Here is a 13,400-nt window from a genome sequence, read left to right on the forward strand (position 1 = left end):
AAAATGTCCCTACAACTATAGTGAATGAATATTGGGAGAGTGATAAAAACGTATGCAATATGGCTTACCTTATTTAAATCTGGCATTTGAAAAGATTTATATTCTACTCCATGATAAAATAAGAGTAGCAAAGCCGGACGCGGTGGCTCACGCCTGTAATCCCAGCACTTTGGGAGGCCGAGGCGGGTGGATCACGAGGTCAAGAGATTGAGACCATCCTGGTCAACATGGTGAAACCCCGTCTCTACTAAAAATACAAAAAATTAGCTGGGCATGGTGGCACGTGCCTGTAATCCCAGCTACTCAGGAGGCTGAGGCAGGAGTATTGCCTGAACCCAGGAGGCGGAGGTTGCAGTGAGCTAAGATCACGCCATTGCACTCCAGCCTGGGTAACAAGAGTGAAACTCTGTCTCAAAAAAAAAAAAAAAAAAAAGAGTAGCAAAATAATCCTAGATAATGGTTTTCTTTTTTCTTATTCAGCTGTTATTATAATAAATGTATTATACATGTTTAATTAGAAGTTGTTATAATTTTAATGGTTTTTTTTTTCGCGTGTGTGTGTGTGTGTGTGAATGAGATGGACTCTGTTGCCCAGGCTGGAGTGTGGTGGCATGATTGCACCTCGCTGCAGCCTCGGATTCCTGGGCTCAAGTGATCTTTCCCAACTCAGCAACCAGAATCACTGGGATTACAAAGTACAAGCCATAGAATTGCTATAATTTAGAAAAATCTCAAAGTTATCGAAACATAAATATGTGAGCCTTCTACGGCTCTTTTTTTCTAAACCACAAGACATTTTTTAAGCTCTTTATTTTCAGTATTACTGTATAACAAACAGCACCTTGATTTTCCCAAAGAAAACAAAGTGCAACAGAAAAATGAGCAATGTATGTAATTAAAAATCAAAATAAAAATGATATAAGCCTTTAAAAAAGTCATAAAAGTGTGTGTTTACTTGAAGAAAAGAGGACATTTAATGTGCATCACCATTACAGGAAGTCTAACTCACAATTTATCAATATGAGCATGTAAAGAGAGAGAAACAATCCTGCACTGATGCAAAATGATTATGCAAATTGAAAAGCTTTTAAAATTATTGCCTATAATCTTTCAACATAGGATAATTGGCTTTTCCCCTTTGCCTAAGTCATCTTTAGTCCAGCAATTGTGTTTCAATTTTTTCCTTCTTAGTCACAACCAATTTATTTTTTCATTTTCCTTCTTAGGAATCATCATAATCTTTATACTCATTTAACCCCAGTGAAATGGTAGAATGATTACCCAAGTGAATCAGTTCTGGCTCAAAGAAATCATTTAACATTTCCTGAAGTAAAATGAGTAAGATTTGAGAGGATGGGGTGAGGGAGGCCACAGAACACTGAAATAAGGGACTGAAGTACTGGGGGTTTCTTGTAAGTACATAAAATCCATATTCTTTTTTTTCCTTTTCATTTTTAATTATACTTTAAGTTCTGGGGTACATGTGCAGCTCATGCAGGATTGTTACAGGCATGTGCACATGCCATGGAAGTTTGCTGCATCCATCCCCCTGTCATCTACATTAGGTATTTCCCCTAATGTTATCCCTCCCTAATCCCCCCACCCCCTGTTATCCCTCCCCTAGCTCCCCCCACCCCCCAACAGGCCCCAGTCTGTGATGTTCCCCATTCCTGTGTCCATGTGTTCTCTCTGTTCAACATATTCTTATAGAACAAACCGATCATTGCTTGGTGTGGCAAGATGGTATTTTAGCGTGTTTACTATACCCAACTTTCTTTTTTTGTCAATTTTATAGAAGTGGAGCCCTACAGAAGGGAAATAATAATGTAGGAATATAAAATGTTTATGTGCCTTAATTCAGAAGCACAATTCATTCCAGATTTCAGTGCAGAAAGTGAGCACTTTAAGGACTATGGGTGCTTGCATCCCACCTGAAGCAAGATTAGGCAAACATCACTAAACTAGCATTGGCCTGTGGAGAGGGAAGTGTTTTTTCCACTCTTCTCAACAAGCACATCATGGACTCCTACTTCAGAATATGTCCACAATCCCTTCATTCTTTCACTCATTTCCATGCATGGCTCGCAAAGACACTGCTGAGATAGCAATCTGAGCAAGTCAAGCCAATGAATTCATTCCCTGGATGTTTGGACTTGAAACCAGAGAGAGCCAAGGCGCTATCCCTTCAGGATCTAGCAACTATCAGCACTATGTTTTCATCCATGTGACAATAACTGTCAGTGATAAGAGAAATGAATAAACACGAACTACAAAGGAAACATTCCTCAGTGTCCATCCACTAAAAGAGGAAAACCACCAGACAGGACTTGTCTATGTAGGTCATTATCTTTCAGCTCTAAGGACGCCACTGGTGATACAATCGGAGGCCCAACAGGCCTTCTTCTGATATTATTCCATTCCTCAGTCAATAGCACCTCCGTTCATCTAATGGTATTAGTCAGGAACCTGAAAGCACCTCAAATCTTTTTTTCCATAATTTACTATATCCAGTCTAATTACAAGCCCAGTTGATGGTACATCATAATTATCTCTGGAATCAAATTCCACCTCGAATATCACTATTCTGATTCAAGATACATATATCCCTTTCTGACTTCGACAATAAACTTGTAATTATTCTCCTTAAACCAATATGCAGAATGGAACCCCATACTTATTTTATTCACCTCATGCAACCAGAGTGATCCTTTCCAGTGTATAACTAAAATCATGGGAACTTCTGCCTCCACCTTATGTTTAAACTCTCCAGTGGCATCTTATATCAAGCTACATGAAGACAAAAATCCTTAAAATGGCCTATAAGATCCTAATTTATTGACCCCTGCCTCTCTATTAGCATCATCTTGCACCATCAACACCACACTGCCCAAACCTATGAATACCAGGAGAATCCTTTTTAGTCAGTCAACTTTTCCTTCTGAGGTGGCTATGGTCCTTGAGTTCCTTTTTCTGCTTCAAAGAGTTGTTTAGAATGACCAGCGTCACTGACTATTAAAGATATTCCATCACTCCTGGTGGTTACCAGGATGGATTTGCCACACAGCCAGTCCCTCTGTTGGTACTATAGCCAAGGTATACAAAAGAGTAGAGTCTGCTTGACAGCTATTATGCTTTGTTTAAATGCAATTTTAAATGCTGGAGTTTCTAAGTGTTATTCATGCCAGTGATTTCTGCAAAAAATAAACATTTTGTAAAACTGCTAAAAGACTTCACAAATTGAGGAAAGCAGAGAATTTTTTGCAGGACAAGAGGCAATAGAATAAATTCTGAGAACTACCTAAATTCACTCAGAGATGGGTGCTCATTAAAAGTTCAAACTCTTGTGTTTCATCCTATACCTACTATATTCAGAATCTCTTGGAGCCAGGAACCTAGAATCTGTATTTTAATAAGTACCTCAAGGTGATACTTTTTCACCTTAAATAAGTGAAAGTCAAATGAGAGAAGAGATCTCAGGATCAGGCCCTCAGGAATATCATTTAGAGGCCATGTAAAGAAGATGGAAAGGATGAGAGAGGTTATAAAAATGGCATCAGAGGCAGAAGATAAACCAGAAGACAAGTGCCATGGAAGACAAGAAAATGATATTCTTCAAGGAGGAAGAGGCCGACTCAGATGAATAGTAATGTGTAGACTTGTAAGATGAGAACTTAAAAGTTTCTGTTTGATTTGGCAACATAGAAATAATTAATAACTTACTGTCACCAATTTCAGTCACATTCTAGGGATGAAAGTCATAATAATGAGTGGGCTAAACACTGATTGAAAAGAAAAACTGAGAACAACCCAGTACCCATCAAAAGAAGAATAGACTTGTAAATATGATCGATTCACCCTGTGAAATGTTATGTAGAAGTAAAAATGAATTAATTACAGCCACATAGTGCAATGTAGAAAAATCTTGATAATATGGGTAAAATACTGTGTCCCAGAAGGCTACATTGAAGCAGCACTCTTCATGTAATTTCAAAAATAATTAATATTAAAAATTACGTATTTTACACATGAATAATTATTTGATAAAATAATTTTAAGGTAAAGGAAATAATAAACATAAAATGTCAACACTTGATCCTTTTGATGTCAGTTAGACAGAGGAATGTGTTTTTAAAATCTACTGCACAGCATGATGACTATAATTAATAATAATGTAATGTGTATTTCAAAATTTCTAAGAGCAGATTTTAAATGTTCATACACATAAAAAAAGATATTGGAGATGGATATGTTAGTTAACTTGATTTAATCATTCCATCATGTATACACATATCAAACATCACATTGTACCTCATAAATGTATAAATTACTATTTGTCAATTAAAATAAAATAAAAAGGAAAAAAATACTTTGTCCCTCTGAAAGACGAGAACGCAGAGGAATCGTATAAATAAACAGCACATAGAGATATGTGAACGTGTGTTCATGTTTTGTTCCACTTGTGTTTATAATATCATTTCTATCACATGTATTTATTACATCATGTAAAAGTAAATACATGGATTCTGTTTCTGGCATGACAGCCTAAGAAGCTCCATGGACTCTCCCCTTCCCTGATGCTAGAAAAATTGGTGGAAAATTATGGGAAAAAACAGCCATTTAAGGTCTCTGGAAATGATCCTGAGGACATACAGCAAATGAAGAAATATTTGTTCAATAAAATCTACTAAAATGTGATAAGAACAGCAAAAGCCTGTGGTTATTTCAACCAAGGCCTGTTCTTTCCATTCTTTCCATCCTCTCCTCCCCAAGATCCATGAGATGGAAACTTCTCTTCAGGCTGAGACAGCCTAGAATATAGGGTTCTCTCTCCCACCCAGCTCCATGAGTTAGAAACCTCTCTCCAGGCTGGGACAGTCTAGAATACAGGGTTCTCTCTCCCACCCAGCTCCATGAGTTAGAAACCTCTCTCCAGGCTGGGACAGTCTAGAATACAGGGTTGTCTCTCCCACTCAGCTCCGTGAGATGGAAACTTCTCTCCAGGCTGAGACAGCCTAGAACACAGGGTTCTCTCTCCCACCCAGCTCCCAGTCAGAGGGCTGTCTTCCCAGGAAAGGCGGTGTGTCAGCATTTCTCATCATTCCCCCAGCTACCTGTTGTTGATTTTAAGTCCTAGGTGAGTACAGCCAAGAGGTACATGCTCCCTTCTTCTGTCCAGTCCCTACTTACAGAAGGGAGGCTCTATATTGTGTTGGTCACCACTGAAAATACTGGGCCCCTAATCACCCTTACCCTGGTTCAGAGGTAGAGTTTACACACAGGGAGAGGCAAACCAAGAAGACTTGAGACCTGTCTGCCTCCAAGGAGTGCTCAGCTCCTAAAGTGAGAGTGTGACTCAAAGAGAATCACATCATTGTCCCCAGCCTTGACTTCAGAGATTTTACCTAAGAAGAGAGAAGGCAGAAAAACAGATACCCCCTAACCTATTTCCCATCACCAAAAAAACTGACTTCATTCTCAAGAGAGTGTGGAAAAATTCAGGCCTAAAAGCACCCTAAGAAACAGTGGAAGTTGTGGAGAAAGGCAATTGGGAGGAGACTGGCAGATGTACATACAAGCTACACTGTCAGCTAGCTATTTTGCCTAAGAGAACCAAGGAAAGAAACAGCTGGGAGGAGCCCTCTTGTGATAAACAGTAACAACAACAACAACAACCCTCAAACATTGAACTCAAAAACTATCCCTTTAAAGGTGATCAAATTTGATTGGATAAGTTTGTAACACAATTTGTACACAGGGCATTGCTGAAAACATGAATCAACTATCAAAATTATTGTCATCCCACAGTGGCTGTGGGCACACTCAAGCCTGAAGAGCAACATGAAAGGCTTTGGACTGCATGGGAAGTATAGGTACACTATAGCAATATAGTCAGTTTAAAAAAAAAAAAAAAAAGAACAATAACAAGCCCCATAAGGGGGTGACCAGTGCTGAGTTACTATATTACATAAAATGTCCAGATTAAGCAAAAAATCATGAGCCATGCAAAGAAATGGGAAAATATAACCTATACACTGGAAGGAAAAAATATCAGGCAAAAGGAACTGCCTGTGAGAGGAACCAGATTTTAAGTTTAACAGATAAAGCCTTAAAAGAAGCCCTTGTGAATAACTTCAAAGAACTAAAAGAAACCACAATTAAACAAGTAAAGAAATGTATAATCACAAAGTCACATCAAATAAAGAATGCCAATAAAGAGGTAAAAATTACTAGGAAGGAGGAAGAAGAGGATGGAGGAGGGGGGAGGCCAGAATGCTGGGGTTGAAAAACATAACTGAAATCAAAAATTTATGAGAGAAGCCCAATAGTAGATTTGAAGTGGCAGAAGAAAGAATTAGTAACCTTGAAGATAGATCGATTAAAAATTATGCAAAAATTAAGGAAAAAAGAAGAAATGAAAAGAGTTTCAGAAAAATATGGGCTACTAAGTCATTAACACATACAAAATGGGAGTACTAAAAGGATTACTACAAAACTATCAAGATATTAATCAAGATAAAGTAGTGTTTACATAAGGATAGGCAATGGAATTTAGAGTCCAGAAATAAATTCTAACATTTATTGATATTTTTTTCACAAGACTACCAAGACAATTCACTGGACAAAAGAATAGTTTTTTCAACAAATGATGCTGACACGACTGAATAGCCACATGGAAAAGAATGAAGTTGGACCCCTATCTCATACCATATATAAAAATTAACTCAAATTAGATCTAAGACCTAATTATAAGAGCTAAACTGAAAAACTCCTAGAGGTTAAAGTAAATCTTTATGACCTCAGGTTTCACAATAGATTCCTAGGTATAACAGCAAAAACATGAATTGCAAATGAAAAATAGATAATTTGCACTTCATGAAAATATAAAATGTTTGTGCTTCAAAGAACACTATCAACAACATGAAAAAACAACCCACAGAATAGAAGAAAATCACTGATCACAGATCACCATAAAATACATGATAATAGGCCAGGCGCGGTGGCTCAAGCCTATAATCCCAGCACTTTGGGAGGCCGAGGCTGGTGGATCACAAGGTCAAGAGATCGAGATCGACTGGTCGATCCAAGATGGCCGATTAGGAGGAACTCGGGACTGCAGCTCCGAGAGAAGGCGCAGAGGGTGAGTGGACGCCGCATTTCCAGACAGATTTTTACTGCCCACAGACCAAGAGATTCACAGGAGGAGGAACCCCACGGGTCGCCAGCGCCGCTGGTCTGACCAGACCAGCCGCTCGGCCTACGCCCTGGGGCAGGGGGCAGCGGCTCCTTGTGCAGAGTGAGAGAGACTGAGTCCCCTCTGAGCCAGCAAGGGGAGTTGAAGCAGGAAGTCAAGCCAGGAGATTCCCAGGCAAGGGCGCACCACGAATCTCAGAGCCGCTGCTTCGGCTGACGCAGCGGCTCACAGGGCAGCAGATTTTTACTGCCCACGGACCAGGAGATTCACAGACGGAGGAGCTCCACGGGTGCCCTGTGCCACTGGTTGGACCGGCGCGGCCGCTCGGCCAACACCTGGGGCAGGGGGCAGTGGCTCCTTGTGCAGAGTGAACAAGACTGGGTCCCCTCTGGGCCAGCAAGGGGAGCTGAGGCAGGGAGTCAAGCCAAGAGATTCCCTGGCAAAGAGGGCGCCATGGGAAGCACGGCTGAACCCAGGATGGTCCAGCTCTGTGGGGGAGGGGCGGCCTCCATTGGGAAACACCCTGCAGTTCCCAGGGCAATTTGCCATAACCAAGGTAACCCGCCATTACAGAGACTCCACCACTACAGGGGCGGGCCAACATAGCGGAAGCAGTTCTAACTACACCCATATAAACAGGATTGCAGGAACGTTCACACGGAAGCTGGGCGGAGCCCACAGCAGCTCAGCGAAACCTCTGCAGGCTGAGTGTGACTAGGCTGCCACCTTGTGGGCAGGGAAAACGGTAGCAAGACAGTGGGAAATCATAAAGCCCTAACTCCCTGGGACAGAACACCTGGGGGGAAGAAAAGGGGGTTTATGAGTTCAGCTGCTGCAGACTTAAAATTACCAAAATCAGAAAGACAACAACTATAAAGTCGATAGGTGGATAAATCCACAAAGATGGGAAGAAACCAGGGCAAAAAGGATGAAAACACCCAAAACTAGAACACCTCTCCTCCTACAAGGGAGCACAACTCCTCACCAGCAAGGGAACAAGACTGGATGGAGAATGAGTGTGATGAAATGACAGAATCAGCTTTCAGAAAATGGATAATAAGAAACTTCCGTGAGCTAACAGAACATGTTCTAACCCAATGCAAAGAAACCAAGAACCTTGAAAAAAGACTTGACAAAATGCTAACAAGAATGGACAACTTAGAGAGGAATAAGAGTGAATTGATGGAGTTGAAAAACACAACACGAGAACTTCGTGAAGCATGCACAAGTTTCAACAGCCGAATTGACCAAGCAGAAGAAAGGATATCAGAGGTCGAAGATTAACTCAACGAAATAAAATGAGAAGGCAAGATTAGAGAAAACAGGGTAAAAAGGAATGAACAAAGTCAACAAGAATTATGGGACTATGTGAAAAGACCTAATCTACATTTGATAGGTGTACCTGAATGTGACGAAGAGAATGCATCCAAGCTGGAAAATACTCTCCAGGATATTATCCAGGAAAACTTCCCCAACATAGCAAGGCAGGCCAATATTCAAGTCCAGGAAATACAGAGAACACCACAAAGATATTCCTCTAGAAGAGCAACCCCAAGGCACATAATCATCAGATTCACCAGGATCGAAATGAAGGAGAAAATACTAAGGGCAGCCAGAGAGAAAGGTCGGGTTACCCATAAAGGGAAGTCCATCAGACTCACAGCAGATCTCTCAGCAGAAACCCTACAGGCCAGAAGAGAGTGGGGGCCGATATTCAACATCCTTAAAGAAAAGAACTTTCAACCCAGAATTGCATATCCAGCCAAACTAAGCTTCATAAGTGAAGGAAAAATAAAATCCTTTGAGAACAAGCAAGTACTCAGAGATTTCATCACCATGAGACCAGCTTTACAAGAGCTCCTGAAGGAGGCACTACACATAGAAAAGAACAACCAGTACTGGCCACTCCAAAAACACACGAAATGGTAAAGAGCATCAGCACAATGAAGAATCTGCATCAACCAATGGGCAAAACAGCCAGCTAGCATCAAAATGACAGGATCAAATTCACACATAACAATATTAACCCTAAATGTAAACGGACTAAATGCCCCAATCAAAAGACACAGACTGGCAAATTGGATAAAAAGCCAAAACCTATCAGTGTGCTGTATCCAGGAAACCCACCTCACATGCAAGGATACACAAAGACTCAAAATAAAGGGATGGAGGAAGATTTACCAAGCAAATGGAGAGCAAAAAAAAGCAGGAGTTGCAATTCTCATCTCTGATAAAATAGACTTTAAAGCAACAAAGATCAAAAGAGACAAAGAAGGACATTACATAATGGTAAAAGGATCAATGCAACAAGAAGAGCTAACGATCCTAAATATATATGCACTTAATACAGGAGCACCCAGATACATAAGGCAAATTCTTAAAGACTTACAAAGAGACCTAGACTCCCACACAATAATAGTGGGAGACTTCAACACACCATTGTCAATATTAGACAGATCAACGAGACAGAAAATTAACAAGGATATCCAGGACTTGAACTCAGACCTGGACCAAGCAAACCTAATAGACATTTACAGAACTCTCCACCCCAAATCCACAGAATATACATTCTTCTCAGCACCACATCACACCTACTTTAAAATTGACCACATAATTGGAAGTAAATCACTCCTCAGCAAATGCAAAAGAATGGAAACCATAACAAACAGTCTCTCAGACCACAGTGCAATCAAGTTAGAACTTGGAATTCAGAAGCCAACCCAGAACCCCACAGCCTCATGGAAAATGCACAACTTTCTCCTGAATGTTGACTGGATAAACAATGAAATGAAGGCAGAAATAAAGATGTTCTTTGAAACCAACGAGAACGAAGACACCACATACCAGAATCTCTGGGACACATTTAAAGCAGTCTCTAGAGGAAAATATATAGCATTAAGTGCACACATAAGAAGAAAGGAGAGATCTAAAATTGACACCCTATCATCAAAATTGGAAGAGCTAGAGGAGCAAGATCAAAAAAACTCAAAACCTAGCAGAAGACAAGAAATAACTAAGATCAAAGCAGAATTAAAGGAGATAGAGACACGAAAAACCCTACAAAAAATCAATAAATCCAGGAGCTGGTTTTTTGAAAAGTTCAACAAAATAGACCACTATCCAGATTAATGAAAAAGAAAAGAGAGAATAACCAAATAGATGCAATAAAAAATGATAAAGGGGATATCACCACAGATGCCACAGAAATTCAAACCATCATCAGAGATTATTACAAACAACTCTATGCACATAAACTAGAAAACCTGAAAGAAATGGATAAATTCCTGGACAGTTGCCTCCTCCCAAGCCTAAACCAGGAAGAAGTCGAAACCCTGAATAGACCAATAACAAGGTCTGAAGTCGAGGCAGCAATTAAGAGCCTACCACCCAAAAAAAGCCCAGGTCCAGATGGGTTCACAGTCAAATTCTACCAGACATACAAAGAGGAACTGATACCATCCCTACTGAAACTATTCCAAATAATCCAAAAAGAGGGAATCCTACCCAAATCATTTTATGAGACCAACATCATCCTAATACCAAAACCCAGCAGAGACTTAACAAGAAAAGAAAACTACAGGCCAATATCCATGATGAACATAGATGCAAAAATCTTCAATAAAATACTGGCAAGCCGATTGCAACAGCACATCAAAAAGCTTATCCACCATGATAAGTAGGATTCATCCCAGGGATGCAAGGCTGGTTCAATATACGCAAGTCTATAAATGTAATTCACCACATAAACAGAACCAAAGACAAAAACCACATGATTATCTCAATTGATGCAGAGAAGGCCTTCGACAAAATTCAGCAGCCCTTTATGCTAAAAACTCTCAATAAACTAGGTATCAACGGAACATATCTCAAAATAATAAAAGCTATTTATGACAAACTGACAGCCAATATCATACTAAATGGGCAAAAACTGGAAGCATTCCCTTTGAAATCGGGCACTAGACAAGGATGCCCTCTCTCACCACTCCTATTCAATATAGTACTGGAAGTTCTAGCCAGAGCAATCAGGCAAGAAAAAGAAATAAAAGGTATTCAATTAGGAAAGGAGGAAGTCAAATTGTCTCTATTTGCAGATGACATGATTGTATAACTAGAAGACCCCATCGTCTCAGCCCAAAATCTCCTGAAACTGATAAGCAACTTCAGCAAAGTCTCAGGATACAAAATCAATGTGCAAAAATCACAAGCATTCCTATACACCAATAACAGACTTAAAGAGAGCCAAATCAAGAATGAACTGCCATTCACAATTGCTACAAAGAGAATAAAATACCTAGGAATACAACTAACAAGGAACGTAAAGGACCTCTTCAAGGAGAACTACAAACCACTGCTCAACGAAATAAGAGAGGACACAAACAGATGGAGAAACATTTCATGTTCATGGTTAGGAAGAATTAATATCGTGAAAATGGCCATACTGCCCAAAGTAATTTACAGTTTCATCGCTATCCCCATCAAGCTACCAATGACCTTCTTCACAGAACTGGAAAAAAACACCTTAAACTTCATATGGAACCAAAAGAGAGCCCGCATAGCCAAGTCAATTCTAAGCAAAAAGAACAAAGCGGGAGGCATCACACTACCGGACATCAAACTCTACTACAAGGCTACAGTAATCAAAACAGCATGGTACTGGTACCAAAACAGAGATATAGACCAATGGAACAGAACAGAGGCGTCGGAGGCGACACAACATATCTACAACCACCCGATCTTTGACAAACCTGATAAAAACAAGCAATGGGGAAAGGATTCCCTGTTCAATAAGTGGTGTTGGGAAAACTGGCTAGCCATATGCAGAAAGCAGAAACTCGACCCCTTCCTGACACCTGACACTAAAATTGACTCCAGATGGATTAATGACTTAAACATAAGACCTAACACCATAAAAACACTAGAACGAAACCTAGGGACAACCATTCAGGACATAGGCGTAGGCAAGGACTTTATGACCAAAACACCAAAAGCATTGGCAACAAAAGCCAAAATAGACAAATGGGACCTAATCAAACTCCACAGCTTCTGCACGGCAAAATAAACAGTCAATAGAGTGAATCGGCAACCAACAGAATGGGAAAAAATTTTTGCAGCCTACCCGTCTGACAAAGGGCTGATATCCAGAATTTACAACGAGCTAAAACAGATTTACAAGAAAAAATCAAACAAGCCCATTCAAAAATGGGCAAAGGATATGAACAGATACTTTACAAAAGAAGACATACATGAGGCCAACAAACATATGAAAAAATGCTCATCATCACTGGTCATTAGAGAAATGCAAATCAAAACTACATTGAGATACCATCTCACGCCAGTTAGAATGGCGATCATTACAAAATCTGGAGACAACAGATGCTGGAGAGGATGTGGAGAAATAGGAACACTTTTACACTGTTGGTGGGAGTGTAAATTAGTTCAACCATTGTGGAAGACAGTGTGGCGATTCCTCAAGGACCTAGAAATAGAAATTCCATTTGACCCAGCAATCCCATTACTGGACATATATCCAAAGGATTATAAATCGTTCTACTATAAGGACACATGCACACGAATGTTCATTGCAGCACAGTTTACAATAGCAAAAACCTGGAACCAACCCAAATGCCCATCAATGATAGACTGGACAGGAAAAATGTGGCACATATACACCATGGAATGTTATGCAGCCATTAAAAACGATGAGTTTGCGTCCTTTGTAGGGACATGGATGAACCTGGAAACCATCATTCTCAGCAAACTGACACAAGAACACAAAATCAAACACCACATGTTCTCACTCACAGGTGGGTGTTCAACAATGAGAACACATGGACACAGGGAGGGGAGCACTATACACTGGGGTCTGTTGGGGGTGAGTGGGGGGGACAGCGGGGGGGTGGGGAGTTGGGGAGGGATAGCATGGGGAGAAATGCCAGATATAGGTGAAGGGGAGGAAGGCAGCAAATCACACTGCCACGTATGCACCTATGCAACAACTTTGCATGTTTTTCACATGTACCCCAAAACCTAAAATGCAATTAAAAAAAAAAAAGAGAGAGATCGAGACCATCCTGGTCAACATGGTGAAACCCCGTCTCTACTAATACAAAAAATTAGCTAGGCATAGTGGTGCATGCCTGTAATCCCATCTACTCAGGAGGCTGAGGCAGGAGAATTGCCTGAACCCAGGAGGCAGAAGTTGCAGTGA

This window comes from Aotus nancymaae, unplaced genomic scaffold (assembly GCF_030222135.1).
Source record: "Aotus nancymaae isolate 86718 unplaced genomic scaffold, 86718_ANA_hifiasm-v0.15.2.pri h1tg000057l, whole genome shotgun sequence".
Taxonomy (NCBI): domain Eukaryota; kingdom Metazoa; phylum Chordata; class Mammalia; order Primates; family Aotidae; genus Aotus; species Aotus nancymaae.